The following is a 21,239-nucleotide window of genomic DNA, read 5'->3' as shown; positions in this document are numbered from 1 at the left end:
GTGTAAGTACCAATACGAATCACCGGCAAACTCTTAACGGTACCTCCCCGGTATGGACTGTAAAACCTTTTGAGGTACTGAGATTCCCTCTCTCTCTCTCTCGCTTCCTCTCTCTCTCTTTCATTCTCCCTATCTCTCTCTCTCGCTCTATCTCCCCCCCCCCTCTCTGTCTCTCTCTCGTGCCTGATGCAAATAAATCCTCTCAGTCTTGACTGGAGGCTTTCTCATCCATTCTTTATTTATCTTTATAAAATCGTTCCCTCCCTTTATTTCTTCCATAATCATTCTCTTCTTTTCATACAAATCATTTTCCTTACATACAAATAAAACTTTGGTATATGTATGTATGTATGTATAAATACAACTAGATATCTTCCGAGAATCTAGAAGTATTAAGTAATTTCAGAAGTGACTACGAAAAATAATTATTAATTTTCATATTACACTTTCATTTAGTGATTTAGTTATTTATTTATGCATCTATTTATGCATTTGCATTTATACATTTATCCATTTGTATTTACTTTTCATTTATTTATACATTTATTTATTTATCAACCTATTTATTTACAAATTCATTGATTTATTTAGTTGTTTATTTCCCTATTTATTCATCTGTTTATTCATCTATTTATTTATTCATTTATTTACTTATCTACTTATCTACTTTTTGCATAAACTTCCATACATACTGTATTTGTACCTTCTATAAACATTGTATTAATTTTTTGGGGCTTTCACTGCGTGTGTATATATATATATATATATGTGTGCAAAGTAGACCATTTGGAAAAAGAAACTAACGAAGCAGAGCGCTTTCGTATATTACATCTTCAGTGCAAGAAGTACATAGTGATAGGAATACATAGACAATATATACATGATACAAAGGAACCAGGACAGTTTTGAATAAACATTCCGTCCAATTACCCTCTAGAGAGCGGAAGGTTATTGTCAATTATCTTACGATGGTCGGGCGACATCAGGTCACAGTCACCAAGGAGAGCGGAAGGTCATTGTCAATTATCTTACGATGGTCGGGCGACATAAGGTAACAGTCGCCAAAGAGAGCGGAAGGTCATTGTCAATTATCTTACGATGGTCGGGCGACATCAGGTCACAGTCGCCAAGGGTCACTGTTTCTACTACTTATATAGGGCGACATTAAGTCAATTTATTGGATTACATTTTACATGATATTATCTTACTAATTTCTTGACAAATGAAATTATCAAGTTTGTACAAGCCTTTATGTAGGTTGGTATTTTGATTACTAGTGGTATGAATCAAACTGCACTCTATTAAATTTCTTGCTATTATGTTGTTGGTATAATAGATTGCCTGGGCATTACCCCAATCAACTGGATGATTATTTAATTCAATATGCTTGAATATACCACTAGAATGATTGCCATCCCTGACATTTTTCTTGTGTTGTTCAATTCTAATGTTTAAGGGTTTGGCAGTTTGACCTATGTAAAATTGATTACACATTTTGCAAGGAATTTTATAAATGCATCCTTTTTTGATTTCAATACTATTGTTGATAAGTTTATGTTTTACTGTACTATCATGTTTAAAAACTACCTTTACGTTAAATCTTTTTAATAATTCTGTGATACTTAACAAATTTTCTTGAAATGGTAAAATTAAAACATTATGATAATTGAAAGGTGATTTAGGCTGAGGAGTTAAAAATGATTTCCTTGCAAAATTGTAAGCAATATCAAGGAATTGCTTAGGGTATTTTAATTCTAGCCCAATGTTAAAAACATTTCTGATTTCTTCATCAATAAATTCAGGACTACAAATACGAAAAGCTCTTAAATACATTGAGGCAAATACTGTACGCCTAATATTATTTGGATGAGAAGAATAATATTGAATATATGAACTTACGTTGGTTGGTTTACGATATACTTTAAATTTAAGGCTATTGTCATGACGTAGGATAGTGCAATCTAAGAAAGGTAAGGTACAATTTTTCATAAGTGAACACACGTACCCGTGTTCTTATTAGCATATATATATATATATATATATATATATATATATATATATACAGTATCAGTATGTGTGTGTTTCAAGTCATTTATATTCAAGGCGACAACTATTATCATAATTACATGCATAGATATGCATATATATCCTTTTACTGCATATTTGCTCGATGATATACGTAAATATTTGTGCATACAAGTATGTGCGCGCACACACACACACATGCCCACACACACACACACACACACACACACACACACACACACACACACACACACACACACACACACACACACACACACACACACACACACACACACACACACACACACACACACACACACACACACACACACACACACACACACACACACACACACACACACACACACACACACACACACACACACACACACACACACACACACACACACACACACACACACACACACACACACACACACACACACACACAGACGCACACTTATGCACGTGCACAAACAAAATGCTTGTAGAAAGCATATTTTAACCAAAAAACAAAAGACAAAAGTCATAAAATGCGCCTCATCCAAAAGTTCAAAAGGCTGAATTCCACAAATTTGCAAAAAAGAAATCATAAAATTTGTAATGACTCCCTCAGATGTCTAACTAAAGACTGTAACTTTGAAAAATGCTTCTTTTTTTATTCTTTAAAATAGCCTTAAACAATGCTTCCTCTACCAGCTGCAATAATGAGCAAAACATTTACGCATTTATTTTTTTCTTTCCTTTTCTAGAAATAAATTCCACCATTTTCAGTATGCTCTCCAGACTACCTTGGGCACGACACGATTAGCCAGGTGACGCGAAGTCAGGCGACAACTGGGTAACAATTCGGCAGCAGAAGTTTTGGAAACAGACATTTAGGTGCGCAACAATTAGACACACGACATATAGGCAGGAGACATCCAGTCAAGAGACAATTAGACTAGACATTATAAAGGAGATATTGACCCTCTCACCTCCCCCCCACCCCCTATCAGCCCTATTTGTTTTCCCTCTCTCTCTCTCTCCTCTTAGCTCCTCCTCGTGGATGAAGGCCCATCCCTCACTTCCGCCACATTGCTCGCGTCAAAAGCAATGAACAGGAGAGCATAACAATAGAAGAGACTGCAAGAGACCCTAAGGCCTACACTAGGCAGTTCCATGTTCCTGACCACCTGTCATCCCCACCCACAAAGACCTGTACACTCTTCTCTTAAATCAAACAATTGTTTCTGCGCTCATTTTACGGTTACTAAGCCTGTTCCATTCGTTAACCACTCTTCTGTCGGTAAAACCAGTTCTTGTCTCCTGTTTCCTTCTTGAGCCTAAATTTACCCAATTCAAACCCATGACTACGAGTCCTGCCCTGCTGTCTCAATATGATGACCTTGCCTGCGCCATCCTTGTTAAAGCCCTTCGTCCATAGGAATACCTCAGGCCGCGTTCTTCGTCTTTCCAGAGAGCGTAAGTTAAGGACCAACCAAACACAAGCCTACATTTGTGATACAAATAAGACAGAAATTGATATCTAGATATCTAGATATATATATATATATAATATATATATGTATATATATATATATGCAAAGTAGACCACTTGGAAAAAGAAACTAACGAAGCAGAGCGCTTTCGTATATTACATCTACTTGTTGCACTGAAGATGTAATATACGAAAGCGCTCTGCTTCGTTAGTTTCTTTTTCCAAGTGGTCTACTTTGCATAAGTGAACACACGTACCCGTGTTCTTATTAGCATATATATATATATATATATATATATATATATATATATATAGATAGAGATATATATAGATAGATATATATATATATATATATATATATATATATAGATATATATATATATATATATAGATAGAGAGAGAGAGAGAGAGAGAGAGAGAGAGAGAGAGAGAGAGAGAGAGAGAGAGAGAGAGAGAGAGAGAGAGAGAGAGAGAGAGAGAGAGAGAGGGAGAGAAAGAGAGAGAGAGAGCGAGAGCAATTAATGGTGGTGTGGTGTAGTTCATTATTTCTGAGAGAAAAGGTCTCTTCACGTTGGCTCGGCCGTTCTTGTTGATGAATGAGAGCTTCTTTGTAACTTTCAAGATTTCCTTTCAAGATATCCTGCTAGATATATCACACTCTATGCATTTTGCTCGTTTTTAACTTTAATGCGTTTTGCAGTTTTTTGAAATTAATTTTGGCAAGGTGCAGGGATGACCCGTCATCCAGGAGGTGCTCAGATGAGAGGGAGGGTGGGAGGGGTGTGGAGTATATTTAGGGATGAAATGGGTGGGAGTGTTTTTATGCCTTTCCCTTTTTGGCTACCTCCCTTGAAAGGGGGAAAAAGCCTTGGTATATGTATGTAATTTTGGCAATAAACAACTTTACAAATTCAGTTCCGTGTTTCTCTCTCTTTTTTCCCCTCCTGGTACTCTCTGGTTTTCATGTTGTCTATTTTATATTTTCATAGCCGTTGCAAAAAAAAAAAAAAAAAAAAAAAAAAAAAAAAAAAAAAAAAAAAAAAAAAAAAAAAAAAAAAAAAAAAAAAAAAAAAAAAACCCGAGTCCTGAAATCCCTTGGGTGTCCCACTTCAGCCCCAATTCAGCAAGTGCCTCTTCGGATAAGTGAGACTTCATGTTTGGGTAGGATTTGGTTTAACGTCGCGAAATATCTCTATCGGGAGTCTAGGACGGTGCCTCTTGCAGAGGACTTTGTAGCGTGGAATTCAATGAACCATGCCATTGGTCCAACTCGCTGGTAGCAGGGTTCGAACTGCCGTCACCTCGACCTCCGCCTCAATTGGCGACGCTTTAACCCGCTTGGCCAGCGATCATCCTAATCTAATTTCACAACATTTGACGAGAAAATGAAATATTGAAATTTTCATTTATACGATCAAGAAGTGCTACAGAAAAATATCGTATAATAAATCATCTGTACAGGGATCGTCATTAAATATACTAAACCCAAAGAGCCCTAACTCTTTGTAGGATTAAGCGAGGAGCCCACGCCAGGAGGCGCTGAGTATCAGGGCAGGTAATAAATAGTCACTGCTGGGAATCGAAGAGGAATGCGGGATTCGAACCATCTAGGGAAAGAAACTAGAGATTGTGGATAAATAATGCAATGTTGTATCATAGTAATAATTATTTATGAATTATTTACAAGGATCTTATGATATCAGTGAATTATGAAAATTGCACAGCAGTGGAGAGTGAATGTGACAATATACATATTTTCTGAGTATATCATAGTGAATGCAAAATGAAATAAAACAAGAATAATTTATAAACATATATATGTAAATTTATGTGCATATGTATATGCATATGTACATGTATGCACATATGTTTACATATTTTTATTCTGTGAAATTATAACACACACATGTGTATACAGTCAAATCCCCGCATGCGTTACTAAAAAAGGTGAGAGGAAAAAATAGAGAGACGCCACAAAACGAATTCCAATTATATTGTGTCACTGCACAGAGGCTTAAGCCTTTGGCCGACGCCGACAAAGTGCGCAGTTTTGTCAAATTGGCTGAGCGATGGGCGACCCGCTGTGTCGATTCAGTATGCCTGGACGCGTGGCCTTCACGGTGGGTTTTCTCTGTCTCAACATCACCAAAAGAATCCGACTCCTTCCCAAACCCTCCAAAACTTTCTTCTCGAAATTTGGAATGAGTCATAATGAATAAATATTCTATTCTGACTTCCTTAGGTAAGACTAATTTTTGTTCTGAATGTGAGTAAAATTCTTTTGTGTAACCAAAACAATGTTGATAGTTTGAAATGGTTTTAGAACCATTCTCAAAATGTCGAAGGACTCAAAAGAGATGTATATATATGTATTCTCTTCTGCCTGATACCAAATTATTTTATTCATTTTAGGGGAGATTATTCTAAATATGAATACATTTCTTTTGCGACACCAAAATGTTGTTGACAGCTCGAGAGTTGTTTAGACCAATACCGTTGCCATGACAACACGTGTGGTTTTGTTTACATTGTTGGCGGCGACCAGACTAGAGACGACGAGGTCGCTTTGGTGGCTTCTTGAGGACCACAATGGAAATAAGCTTACATGACTTTTTTTTTTGTGTTATCCTCGGCAATTGTTATTGCTACATCTAACCATGTGTTCTTTTCTTTATCTACACTTCATGTATATTGATTCAATGCCAAATAAACTTACTATTACTTACTTCTTCGACTGCGCGTCGTCAGAGACTCTCCCTCGCCCGTTCCAGATGGCGCCACCAGGGGGCCAATCTTCCATTCGCATGAGGGAAAGCCCTTTCCGCCTGAAAAGGATAGAAACTTCTAGAATATACGTTTATTCTTTTACTGTGTTTTATCATTTTAATCTTCGTTCTAGCTACCGCTAAGGGATTTTATTCAGTTAAAGGAAACCCTCACTATAATGCAAAGACTCACTCTAGATAGCCACTAACGCACACACGCAAGCACAATCTAGAAATATCTTATTATTCCTAAGATCACTGATAGAACATAGAATATATGAATATAAGAATGGAGGAGACTGTAAGGGACCGTAAGGCATACACTAGGCAGTTCCATGTACTTTCCTACCTGTCATCCATATTCATAAATTTTATATGACCTTTTGAAACGACCCATTGTTTCAGCGCTTACTACTACAGGGGTAACTAAGACTAGTCCATCCGTTAACTACTCTATTGGCAAACCAATTCTTGACTATTTTCTATTTAAATATATATTTGTCCAATCTAAACCCATTACTGCGAGTCCTGCCCTACTGTCTTGATATGATGACCTTGCCTCCTGCATCACCCTTGTTAAAGACCTCGACCCATTATGATCCATTCCTTCCAGTGCATCTGTTGTTGCAGTAGTTTTCCCTTTTGTTTAAAACATTAGTCTTTATAGATTACGAACTTTGTGGTGTAGACGACGTTCTAACAAATGAATGAAATCGTATGAAGTTAATGAGAACTACAATTAATCCACTCTAGCAAAGGAGTTAATCGAGCTGGAGTAGACAAGCAATAATAACTAATAATAATAATAATTGTTGATAATAATAATAATAATAATAATAATAATAATAATAATAATAATAATAATAATAATAATAATAATAATAATAACAATAATAATAACAATAATAATGACAATAAAAATCATTGATAATAATAATGATAATAATAAAAATAATAATAATAATAATAATAATAATAATAATAATAATGATAATAATAATAATAATAATCATTGATAATAATAATAATAATAATAATAATGAAAATAATAATAATAATAATAATAATAATAATAAAAATGATAGTAATAATTATAATGATGATGATGATGATAATAATAATAACAACAATAACAACAACAACAACAGTAAGAGTAAAGAGGAGGGCGGGCGGCCAAAGACTGCGCTGACATGATGATGACCAAAGATCACTTTAGAATAAGCTGTCAGCAGCTGGTTTGGATTTTACGAGTTGCAGTCCCATTGTTTTGTCAGCAGGGGGTCGGAGGTCATCGACAGTGGTCAGCGTCGCCAGCGGGTGCCGCGGGATAACGAGGCGGAAAGAAAAAGAAAAATGATGAAAATAAAATGAAAAGTTCAACTGCATAGGCGCACTCATATCTAAACTACAAACAAGGGTCGTCCTCCTTAAGTTATATGTATATATATATATATATATATATATATATATATGTATATATATATATATGTGTGTGTGTGTGTATGTGTGTGTGTGTGTGTGTGTGTGTGTGTGTGTGTGTGTGTGTGTGTGTGTGTGTGTGTGTGTGTGTGTGTGTGTGTGTGTGTGTGTGTGTGTGTGTGTGTGTGTGTGTGTGTGTGTGTGTGTGTGTGTGTAATGTATGTGTGTATATCAAGCGAGTTGAATGTTCTAGCACATGCGTATATATACTGTACACATGTGTACGCGCCCGCAAACATGCACACACCTACGTACATGGAAGCACACCTACACAAACATGAACATTAGCATAAACAAAAGGAAAAAACAAGCATGAAACACACATTCATACACACAAACACACATGAACAGTAACAAACAGTACAAATATGCGTGTGCGCGCACACACACACACGCGCACACACACACACACACACACACACACACACACACACACACACACACACACACACACACACACACACACACACACACACACACACACACACAGTTTTCCGCATTCTCCTCCGTATGCTTTCTGAATGTTAACGAGTTGGAGGTAGTTCACCCTTCGCCAGGTGCCCGTCACTTGCCCAACCCTCCCCCTCCCCCCCGTCTGTTTCGTCGGGAATGACCAGCGCTTCTATCCTTAAAGGCGACGCCAAACCAAAGAGATGGAGTCATCGTGCCCAGGTTGAAGATGAAGATTCGAACAGAGGAAAGACAAGACGCTACACTTCCTGAACCACCACTCCACAGGAATCGTGGTCATGGACTTCAATTGGACAATTTTAGGTTCAAGCAGAAAATAGGCAAGCCCTGGTATATCAAGAGTGGTCAACGAATGGAATGGACTTAATAACCCTGTAGTGGTGAGCGCTGAAACAATGGCTTGTTTTGGGAGAAGATGAGATCACTTTATGGATGGGGGTGACAGATGGCAAGAGACATGGAACTGCCTAGTGTAGGTCTTATGGTCTCTTGTAGTCTCCTCCATTCTTGTAATCTTGTGTTGTTATGTAGACCGCATACTAAAGTGAGCCTATCCGATCTGGTCTCACTCATACATTAGGATATTTCTGGTGACCTAAAACTATCTAGATTCTAGATCTATTCTTATTAGTGCTCAGGTGGCGTCGCCAGAAGCATGCTGGTTTCGTAAACACTTAGTTGTGGGTTCGAGTCCCGCACTCCTCTCCGATTCCCATCAGTGAATGTTAGTTACCTGCTCTAACAGCCCCTGTAAAGAGGTTATCACACCGGGCTTCCATACAGTTGAGAGTCCGTTTGAGTAGAAACGATTTCGGTTACAATACTTTATTTCTAAAAATTTCCAGATATCAAATTATCTTTCCGTCATGTGTATGGCAAAGCTGAATAGTGAACTGAGAGATTGTAAACCTAGACATACTGTTCGAATGTTCTTGGAGAAGTCTAGATCTCTGTAAGCGAAGTCATGTTCTAGTTGATGAAATGGAGGTTGGAAGTCGGATGAGGGAGGAAAAATAGCTCAGTGTGATAACCCCTCAAGTATAACCGGGCACAGGAGACGGATTCGGCCCCAGGAACTACTCAGCGCCTCCTGGCGTAATAGGCTCCTCATCTTCTTCGGTCTGAGTCAGCAATCAAGGGATCGTGGACAGACAGAGAGGCCTCTTTGGAGCCATCAGGAAGCTGAGAGAGAGAACAATAACAATAAATCGCAGTTGAGAGAACAGGAGGGCCGCCTCAGCAGCAGTCGCGGTGGGGGGGGGGGAGGAAGAGGAGAAGGAGGAGGAGGAGGAGGAAGAGGAGGAGGAGGACGGGGAAGTTGTTGATGGTGTCGAGAGCTCCTCTCGCAACGGCGGTTGCCGCTCCCCCAGGGACGCCAAGGACGCCGGGGGAGATCAAGGAAGACGATGCGGAAACCAAGGCGAAGTTCTGGGCGAAGTCGGGAAGAAGACCTCAAGAAGAAGAAGAAGAAGAAGTAACGAAAAAGAAAGAAGAGAAGAAGGTAAAAAAAGAAATAAATGAAAGAAGGAAAAGAAAGACAGGAAAAAATAAATGGAAGAATTAGAAAAAGAGGGAGAAATGAAGAAAGAAGACGTGAGAGCGAGAAGACCAAGCAGGCGACGAGGAACTCTGGACGAAGTCGGGAAGAACACCAGAAAAAAAAGGTAGAGAGAAAGAAAAGAAGAAAAATATAAAAAAGTTAAAAAAAAAAATGAAAGTAAGGAAGAGAGAACATCAAGGGTGAAAAAAAAGTGAATAGAGCGCGGAACGCTGGCGAAGGTCTGGATAAAGTCGAAAACAGCACCTCTAGAAGAAAGAGAAAAAAGAAAAGAAGAAAAAGAAAGAAAAGAGGTTATATTTATATATATATATATATAAATATATACATATATATATATATATATATATATATATATATATATATATATATATATATATCTGTCTCTCCATCTGTCAATCTATCTTTAACTCTCTCTCTCTGTCTCTCTCTCTCTCTGCGTACTAGCGTCATCCCGACTTGCAAAAATATTGGGTGCAACCTGTTGACCTGAATGACCGAGAAGGTCGCTGCCCTTGCACCGCCGACAGCTCCTCCTGACGTGAAACTCCAACAAATCCCTTTGGCAGACTCTCGAGGCGACGCGACGGCGGCATCATTTCGTGGCTGCAAAGTCATTTGGGAGGAGAGGGTGAGCCACTCGCCATCTTGTTTCGTGGCGAACGTCAAGAAGACATGTTTGGGTTCAAGAAGGAAATAGGAGGCGAGAACTGGTTTCCCCACAGCGTGGTTAACGAATGGATTAGACTTAGTAACCATGTAGTAGTGAGCGCTGAAACAATGGGTCGTTTTAAGAGAAGATGAGATCACTTTATGGATGGGGATGACAGGTGGAAAGGAACGTGGAACTGCCTAGTATAGACCTTAGGGTCTCTTGCAATCTCTTCCATTTTCATATTCTTATGCCCTCAAGACAAAATTAGAGAATGAGTAGATAAACAAAATCAGATGAATATGTAAATGAATTAAATAGAAATTTGTAAATTTGAAGAAAAGGAAATATTCTTCAGAAATAAATGAACATTTTTATTTTTATTAAGAATTCATAAATGCAATATATTCATGCATATATATATATATATATATATATGTGTGTGTGTGTGTGTGTGTGTGTGTGTGTGTGCGTGCGTGTGTGTGTGTGTACGACTGTGTGTGTGTGTGTGTGCACGCGTGTGTATGCGTGAGTGCGTGCGTGTGTGTGTGTGACTGTGTGTAACTGCGTGTGTGTATGTGTGTAACTGTGTGTGACCGTGTGTGTGTAATCCAAATGAACAGACATAACTTGTCAAAAAGAAAAGAAAAGAAGAAACAAATGAGAAACCGAGAAACGAGGAAGACGAATGAAGTTCCTAATTGCCCCCAGGAAGGATTGCCAAAAATTCCTTCGCCCCTTCCTTACCTGTTGTCAATATTCATTTGATCATGTCTGCCGCCAGGCAATTCTATTCATCTTCCTGGCGTAGAATGGAATACAGACTACCCCGTCCGTTCTGGTCGACACCTGTTTCACTTACCTTCCAAATAGAAAAGATAAATATGTCCGTCCGTCTCTATACCAAAAGAATTCCTCCCCTTGACAAGGCGGTAGGCAGTCGGCCAGGGCACCCACTCCCATCCACCACCCTTCCGTTTCCCTTTCCCCCTCTTCCTCTTTGCTCCTTGTGGATGATGGGTCATCCCTGTCTCCGGCCCACTGCCCTGGGGGGTCAGAGGCAATGCAGCAAGACATAGCACATCCACAGCGGGGCCAGGCCCTTCATTTAGTGAGGTCCTAATCCCTCTCCGAGCCCGAGTGCCTCTTGAGGCCAGACGGACCAGATGTCTCCAGCGGGAATATGCTAGGAAGGAGTTGAAATCATGTTGGACTGGCAAAACTAATCCTAAGTATTTTGTTCCTCTTAATATGTCTTGTCTCTGTTATTTTTTTCATTGATATAGTATGTGTTATTTTTAGAATAGCTATACTAAGTCCGGTCAGCCTGGAAACCGCTTTTTTATTTTTATTTTATATATATATATATATTTTTTTTCTGGAAGTACTCAGCGGCGCTGGACTCCCAGGAAGCGTCGTCTTCGTCGTCGTAGTCGGCGGCGTCCGTCTCCCGAGGCCTCCAGCGCCCGCGCGAGGAGCGGAGTGCCTCAGGGCTCCCTAATTGCCGCCGCGGAGTACGCAAGAAGCTCTTCATGGTCAACGGGTTTCGAAACTACGTAAATGGGGGTGGGGGTCCTTTAGGGCCAAGGACAGAGGTCGAAGCCGTAGATTCAAGGTGAGGCTGTGCAATCCTTCCTTCCTTCCTTCCTTCCTGCCCTTCTTCCCTCTCTCTTTCTCCATATACATATACATATATATATAATATATATATATGTATAAATATGTGTGTATATATATGTGTGTATATATATAATATATATATGTTGGTACATTGTGACAAGTTGATGAAGGTGGAAAAAGAAGTCACGGGTCTAGTTCCGAGTTACTGAGTTTATTCCTGACCGGTTTCGCTCTATGCTTCTTCAGAGGAATGTGACTCTGGAGTGAAGCTGGCGGTATACATAGTCTGAGTAAGACCGCGTTCCCTCCTTGGAGGTGGGTTACGTTTGGTTGTACAATGGTTTTTAATACAATGAACAATAGTGATAATAAAGTATACAATAAATTGTTGTGATGTTATTACAAAACAGCTCCGGTGTGTGTGGAATGTTGATCGAGGGTGTAACATTGTAAGTGAAGTGAGTGGTGTAGAAATGTGTGAATCCTAAAAAGTGTCATATGATAACTTATAGTATTAAATAATATAATAATATAAAGATAAATATCCAGATAAATAAAATGAATGAAATAAAATGAAAATACAAATACAAATACAAATATAAATAAAAATAAATAAAAATAAAAATGAAAAAATATATATAAATATAAATAAATAAATAAGTAAAAATGTGCTTATTTAAAGTGACATGACATCTCATCGCATATCATTGTGTGACAGAATGTTATCAAAAAATATACATACATATATAACAATGAATAGATAAATAAATGCCAAAGAAATATATAGTAAAAATATAAAATGAAAAAATAATAAATGATAAATAAAAATAAAAATAAAAATAAAAATGAAAATACGAACTGACCGGCTTGAGGGCTTGAGGCCGGTCAGTTCGTATTTTCATTTTTATTTTTATTTTTATTTTTATTTATTATTTATTATTTTTTCATTTTATATTTTTACTATATATTTCTTTGGCATTTATTTATCTATTCATTGTTATATATGTATGTATATTTTTTGATAACATTCTGTCACACAATGATATGCGATGAGATGTCATGTCACTTTAAATAAGCATTTTTATTTATTTATATTTATTTTTATTTATTTTTATTTTTATTTTTATTTATTTTTATTTATATTTGTATTTGTATTTGTATTTTCATTTTATTTCATTCATTTTATTTATCTGGATATTTATCTTTATATTATTATATTATTTAATACTATAAGTTATCATATGACACTTTTTAGGATTCACACATTTCTACACCACTCACTTCACTTACAATGTTACATCCTCGATCAACATTCCACACACACCGGAGCTGTTTTGTAATAACATCACAACAATTTATTGTATACTTTATTATCACTATTGTTCATTGTATTAAAAACCATTGTACAACCAAACGTAACCCACCTCCAAGGAGGGAACGCGGTCTTACTCAGACTATGTATACCGCCAGCTTCACTCCAGAGTCACATTCCTCTGAAGAAGCATAGAGCGAAACCGGTCAGGAATAAACTCAGTAACTCGGAACTAGACCCGTGACTTCTTTTTCCACCTTCATCAACATATATATATATATGTATATATATATTTAGTGTGTGTGTGTGTGCATGTTTTTATGTATATATATATATATATATATATATATAGAGAGAGAGAGAGAGAGAGAGTATATAAATAACGATGGATCGCTCAGTCTATCTACCTCTACCTATCTAGGAAGCCAAATAGCTAACGCGCTCCTATTCCACTCTTTCCTACCTTTTCTCCTCCTCCTGTCTCTCTTACTTCTTCCTCTTCTCATTCTTCTCTTTCGTCTGCCTCTATTCTATCATCCCTTTGCTCCTACTCGTCCTCTCCTCCTCGTCCTATCTCTACTGCTCCCTTTCTTCTTCCTTTTCTCTCTTCCTCCTCCTCCTCCTCTCTCTCTTGTCCCTTCTCTTTCTCTTTCTACTTTCTACTTTCTCTCCTCCTCCACTCCCTCCTTATCCTCCTTCTCCCCTTCTTTCTCCATCTCTCTCTTTCTCTTCCTCGTTGCTCTCTTCATCTTTCTTTGTTCTCCTTCTTGTTCCTCCCTTCTCTCTTTCCTCTTTCTCCTTCTCCTCCTCCTCTTCCTCTCTTCATTCTTTCCCATTTTCCCCATTCTTCACTTTCATTTCCATCCTCTCTTTTTCTCCCCTCTCTCATTTCTTTTCTTTGTCTCCTTAATGCACATCGATTGCTCTTCTCCACTCCCCCGTCATCAATCCACCACCTGCTCATCCATCGATAGATTATCTGCTAACAACTGGGAAGATCCTTCTAGCGGCTGGACATGCGGAGACGGACCTCCAGGAGCTTTTCAGGTGTCAACATTTAGTCCGCGTTTTGTCAGGGGCTTTCTGTCAGGAGCTCTGTCAGGGGCTCTGTCAGGGGCTCTGTCAGGGGCTCTGTCAGGGGCTCTGTCAGGGGTTCTGTCAGGGACTTTGTCAGGGCTTTGTCATGGGCTCCGCCAGGGCTTGCCAGGTCTCTTAAGGGCTCTGCCAGGGCTTTGTCAGCTCTTGCAGCCCCTGTCCCGCCAGCAAGCACTAAAAGGTTTCACCCACATCGACTTCAGGGCTCTTCTTCGCCACTCACGTCATTCGTCTTCGTCCTCCTCCTCCTCCTCCTCCTTCCCCTCCTCCTCTTCCTTTTCCTCCTCCTTTTCTTCCTCCTCTTCTTTGTGAAGCAACTCCACAGATTTCAGCAAGACCACGGGGTTCTATTCAGCTGTGGGTGACCCCCCCAAGGGTTTGGGATTAAGTTCTTCTCGAGGAAGATCTTCATGAACATGATTCTCTCTCTCTCTCTCTCTCTCTCTCTCTCTCTCTCTCTCTCTTTCTCTTTTTCTTTCTGCCAGGGGCGTCTGTTCCCCTTGGGGCGCGCTATGGTCGGAGGGTTAATCTCGCTTTTGTGTTTCTTTCACCTTTCGTTTCCTAACCCTTTCCTGCTCTCCTCCTACTCCTCCTCTTCTCCTCCTCCTCCTCCTCCTTGCTCGACTCACCCCCCTCCTTCTTCACCTCATAACTCTTCCTGTTCTCCTACCACCACAATAATCATCAGTTCATCACCATTACCAGTACCACCGTCACCACAACCATCATCAACACTACCATCACTACCATCATCACCATCACCACCACAACTATCACCACTACCACCACCACAACCACGACCACTAATACCACTGCGGCCTCTACAAACACCATCATCATCACAATCAAAAGCAGCAACAACAACAACAACGACAATAATAACAACAACAATAACAGCAACAACAGCGACGATGACGACGACGACGACAACAACGACGACAACAACAGCAACAACAGCCATCTCTTGCCCTGTCATCCAGTGTACCCTAGCATGTCATTCAACAGAGATTATCCCCTCCTCCCTCCTCCTTCCCCCCATCCCCTCCAATCTGCCCAATGTCTTTCTTCGCGTGCCCCATCCTGAAGAAAGACTTTGTCAAAATTTCGGTGTTGATCACGTGCAATCTAGGTAGGGTTTTAGCCAGTACAAGAACTCTGTCTCATCTAATTCTAGATTTTTCTATAAAAAATTTCTCTAGAAGATAAAAAAAATATTTCATTCAGGTAAAATTGTGGCCTAATTGGAGAGAAAACTCATCACCTCAAGGAGTTGAGGAACTTTCCTTACCAACTGTACATCCCCACACGCAGGGGCTTCCGGGGGTGGGGGGTGGGGGTGGGGGCAGGGATTTTTGTAGGGAGGCGGGGGAGGGCAAAATTCAAGATATTATACATATATGGTCAATGATGTACAATAGGGTTATATCAAGACATACTTCAAATTGGCCGCAAGAGCATATACGAGTATTTACCTTATCTGCAGGGATTACGTTTCTACTTTGATCAACCATACACTGATACTGTATAACTTGAATATTTAACGAAATTATACGTAACGACCGGCAAAGTTCCAAACACGTCATGAATTTCTTTCTAGCGGGGAATTTGGGGTTAAATGTTGTGTCCCTGTCTTCACTCTCCTACCAATCTTCGTCCTTCTCCTCCTCCTTCTTTTCTTCCTCCGCCACCTCTTCCTCTTCTGCCTCCGCCTCCTCCTCTTCATCCTCCTCCTTTTCTTCCTCCACTACCTCTTCCTCCTCTTATTCTTCTTCTCCCTCCTCCTCCTCCTCTTCCTTTTCTTCCTCCACTACCTCTTCCTCCTCTTATTCTTCCTCTTCCTCCTCCTCCTCTTCCTCCTCCACCGCCTCTTCCTCCTCCTATTCTTTCTCTTCTTCTTGCTCCTCCTCATTCTCTCCTTTCTGTTCATCCTCCTCCTGCTCCCCCTCTTCCTCTTCCACCTCCTCCTCCTGCTCCTCCATCTCCTCCTCGTCCTCGTGCTCTCTCTTCCCTCTTAATTTACCAACTCACCAGCAGCAGCCTTTCCCGACCTGTCACAACACTTGACACAAACTCACAGTCCATAAAATCTCCCAAGGAAAGGAAATATGGTCACATTATCACTAAACAACCAAATACTTTTACTTTTTTCCTGGTCTGGTGTCCCTCTATTCACAACTTCACAGCACAGACGCCTCCTCCTCTTCCTGTTCTTCCTCCTCCTCCTCCTTCCGTCTCCAGATCCTCTCCTTCCAGGGTCCTTCAGGAGTCGATGGGCTCCCGAGATTATTATCTTGGTTTCGCTTCTTCGCGCCTCCACCAACTCGCTCTCTCCTCTTTTTTCTTCTTTTTCTTTTTTTCCAGTTTGATTGCACATTCTTACGTACACCTATTCGCTTCCCAAGATCATCCTCCTCTCTTGAATCACGTGCTCGTCCCGTGATCGACATCTATTACCCTCCCGGATGAGAGTTCACATTTCATGTATTGCCAAATCTGTGGATCATGCTGCGTGTGTGTGTGCGTGTGCAATTGTGCATGTGTGTGTGTGTGTGTGTGTGTGTGTGTGTGTGTGTGTGTGTGTGTGTGTGTGTGTGTGTGTGTGTGTGTGTGTGTGTGTGTGTGTGTGTGTGTGTGTTTATGTGACTTACACGGGTGTCCAGATGTTGGATGAGTGTTGAGAGGTCCCATGTTTATTTTGCTTGTCTGGCGCGTTTCCTCACTCCTCGTGGCTTCTCCTATATCTGGCAGGACAAGAGCTTCATGACCATTCTTTGTCATAACAATATGACGTTTAAAATATTCAATATTTTTTTTCCTCGATCGTCGCTTCTCATTTCCAATTCTTTTGTTTCGTGGCCTGTATCATGTCATCTCTAATACAGACTTTTTTTTTAATAAATTCTATCAAATTATTGCTTTTCGATTTTGATAGTAGAGTCTTTTCTCTTTCACATACGATACTTTGGAAAAAAGAAAGAGAGAAAAATTTACAAAAACCATATTTTCATTTGCCCAAGTTCTCAATCAGATTCCTCCCTTACCATATTTACCTTCAGACCTCACGTACCGTACATCGTCGTGTTTACATCCTCATTTTCAATTTCCCTCCCACCAACATTCTTCCTTGCCATCTTTTACCTTCTGCACAGACCGGACACCCTGATGGAGTCCCATATATCACACCAGGTTTCTAAGTCCCCACGATTATGTTTTTCTTTCGTTTCTTTCAGAGCTGCACCTCTATTTCGTGTGCGTGTGTGTGTGCGCTTGTGTGTGTGTGCGTGTGTGTGTGTGTGTGTGTGTGTGTGTGTGTGTGTGTGTGTGTGTGTGTGTGTGTGCGCGCGCGTGCGGCAGGACTTGTAATAATGGATTTAATTTGGACAATTTTAGGTTTAAGAAGAAAATAGGAGGTAAGACCTGGTTTGCCAATAGAGTGGTTAACAAATTAATTAGACTTAGTATCCATGATGTAGTGAACGCTGAAACTATTGTTTTTTTTAAGAGGAGATTAGACAAGTTTATTGATAGGTATGACAGGTGGTGAGGGACGTGGAACTGCCTAGTGTAGACTTTATGGTGTCTTGTAATCTCATCCATTCTTATATTCTTCTATTCTTATCAGGGGAGCTGATGCAAAGAAGATAACAATTCAAGTTGCAATCATTATCTCTGTTTAGCTTTTATTGATGAGATTTTTTCCGAGTTTCACTACGATCTGTTTGTTGTAAGAAACGGTCTTCAAAGAAAATGGGTTCTTCTTGAAATGGTTGAAAGAAATTGGGAAGAACAGTGAAGAATGGGAGGCTTCAAGTGAGGTGTGCTAAGACAAGACGACGACGACGGTCAGATCGCCAAAGGTCAATGGGGGTCACGGGTGTTGGCTGGAGGAGAAGGAAGAGGAGGGAAAGGACCTGCAGCAGCAGGAGGAAGAGGATGAAGGAGAGGGGAGAAAGAGGAGCAGGAAGTGGGGAAGGAGGAGGAGGAAGTAGTGGAAGGGAAGTAAGAGGGGAAGGAGGAAAGGAAGGAGAAAGAGAAGGAAAATGAAAAGAATAGGAAGAAGGGGAGGAGGAATGGAAGAGAAAGAGTACGGGAAGAAAAGGAAGAAGGGGAAGAAGAAAAAGAAGAAGAAAAAGAAGAAGAAAAAAAAAGAAAAAAAAGAAGAAAAAGAAGAAGAAGAAGAAGAAGAAAAAGAAGAAAAATGGGGATAAGGAAGTCAGGTCTAAGGAGGAAGAGTAAGAAAAGGAGGAGGAGGAGGAGAAGGAGGAGGAGGAGGAGGAGGAGGAGGAGGAGGAGGAGTAGCGAGCGAACTCGGCTGTGGAGGGGACGGGTCTCTGGCGACAGGCGATGGCTTCAGCTTTGTGACGACGGAGGCGAAGAGGGCGGCGGCGGCGGCGGCGGCGCCAAAGAGGACCACAGAATCCCTGAAGGAATGGGGAGAATTCCTTACTCATGGGGGATGCCGGGTGAGGGAAAGGCGGGGTGGGGAGTGGGTGGGCGATGAGCAGGTGTTGTCGGAGACCGCGAGGAATGCAGGTGGAGGAAGATGAGGATGAGGATGAAGTTGAGGTTCAGATTGTGGTTGAGGATGAGGAAGACGATGGGGATGAGAATGAGGATAGGGAGGATGAGGTCGAGGATAAAGAAGAGGAGGAGCAGGAGGACAAGAAGAAGAAAGAAAAAAGGGAGGGAGAGAAAGAGGGAAAGAGAAAGGGAAGGAGAGTGGCAGGGAGAGATGGAGTGAGAGAGGGACGGAGGTGGAAGATGGAGAGGGGAGGAAGAGGAGGAGGAGGAGGAGGAGGAGCAGGAGCAGGAGGAGGAGGAGGTGTATATAGATGCCTAGTGTGTAAACAACAGAGGCGATGGAAGTCCGTGGGAGTTATATGCTTACAGGGAGCTAAGAGGCTTACGAACTGCTATTGAGACGAAAAGAGTGAAGTCATTAGGGAGTACGGGGGAGTGAGGAGTTGAGGGAGTTTGGGATGTGAGGGAGTTGAGGAGCAGAGGAGAGTGAGAAGTGGAGGGGTGGGGAGTGAGGAAAGTTAGGAAGTGCAGGAGTGAAGTGAGGGAGTACATGATACATACATACATATATACATACATACATACATACATACATACAAACATACATACACACATACATACAAACATACATACACCTCAAATACATACACCTCAAAGTGAATTCCAAACACAAAACTGATTCCAAATATCAAAAATAAATCATACATCCTTATATATACATACATACACACATACATACGTACGTACGTACATACATACATACATACATATATATATTCATACATACGTACATACACACACACATACATGCACATATATGAGCAGAGGAGGAATGCTAGTATTCGCTGTCGCGGCATTTTATCCGAATGATTGATTGATTGATTGATAGATAGATTGTTTGACTGGTTGACTGATAGATTCATTGAGTATTTGATTGATGGCAAAATCAAAACAAGCTGAGTGTAGTACCTATCAAACACATTTTACCCTCCCATCTCTCACAATCATCAAACACAAAATTCGTTATTTTTGTTTTCTATGTAGAACTCGCTGTAACCATCCAAACAATTTTTGTATAGAGAAGTAAATGGTAACGACGAATACATTTAGAAAAAGATAACAAGAGTTTTTTTTCTAAGATTCTGACTGTGAATTTACTCCGCCTGCAAACATTTTTCTTATTTCCTTTTATCTCCGGGTTGGAATTTCATATTTTCCTCTTTCGTTCTCTCCTCCTCTCCTCTCTCCAACAGATTTCCATATTCTAGATGTTCTGGAGCTCCAAATGTCTCGGAATTCTGATAACAACCTGTGGTTTATATACCACATACTCTTAACTTATTTCTGATTTACTAACAGAGTGATTAACGAATGAAATAGACTTAATATCCATGTAATGAGTGAGCGCTGAAACTATTGGTTGTTCTAAGAGAATGTTGTATAACTTTGTGGATGGAGATGATAGGTGATAAGGGAGATGGAACTGCCTAATGTAGGCCTTACGGTCCTTTGTCCTTGACAGTCTCCTCCGTTCTTACGTTCTTATGTTCTTATGATTAAGCATACCTACTTAATTATAATCTCCTGTTTTCTTATTTAGATGATTTAGAAAAACATACTTATTTGACTTAATCTATTCTTCATTAACTGAATATATCCCTTAACTATGCTTCAAAGTCTTTACGTTCTACAGACACTTTGTAAAAGACTCATCTGGCCAATATATAGTTTATAATCCCTTTTCTCCTCTTTTGAGTGCTGGTGTCGCATTCGCTCAGTCGTGTGTTCGAGTCCCGCCCTTCTCTTTAATTCCCTGTGGCAGTGACTGTGTGTTACCTGTCCCCCCAACAGTCCCCAAAGCGCAACGTCGAGCAAAGGTGACGGCTTCGGCCGCAGATACTACTCAGCGTCACCTGGCGTAGTAAGCTCCTCACCCCACCACAATTTTTTTTTTCAGGAAACCATTTGGGATCTTCCTTTCATTCGCTTATGAACCAAAAACTAATGTTTCAGACATTCTATCCGTAACAGCAGTAAACGTGTCCAGCCATGGGGGCCCGGAGGTGGGGCAAGGGGGGACATTGCCACCCCTCTAGAAGTCCAGGGTGTGTTTAAGACTTAACCGGTCATTACATATAATTTCGTTAAATTTTTAAATTATCAAAAATTTAAGAACATCAGTGTATGAAAATAAAAATGTAGCTCATGTAGATAATGTAGATGTATGCCTATGCGGCCAATCTGAAGTGTCCACCATGATA

This window comes from Oratosquilla oratoria, chromosome 35, assembly GCF_046742065.1.
Source record: "Oratosquilla oratoria isolate Oo_2021 chromosome 35, ASM4674206v1, whole genome shotgun sequence".
Taxonomy (NCBI): Eukaryota; Metazoa; Arthropoda; class Malacostraca; order Stomatopoda; family Squillidae; genus Oratosquilla; species Oratosquilla oratoria.
The sequence above is the reverse complement of the archived record's forward strand: the minus strand, read 5'-3'. Positions refer to the sequence as shown.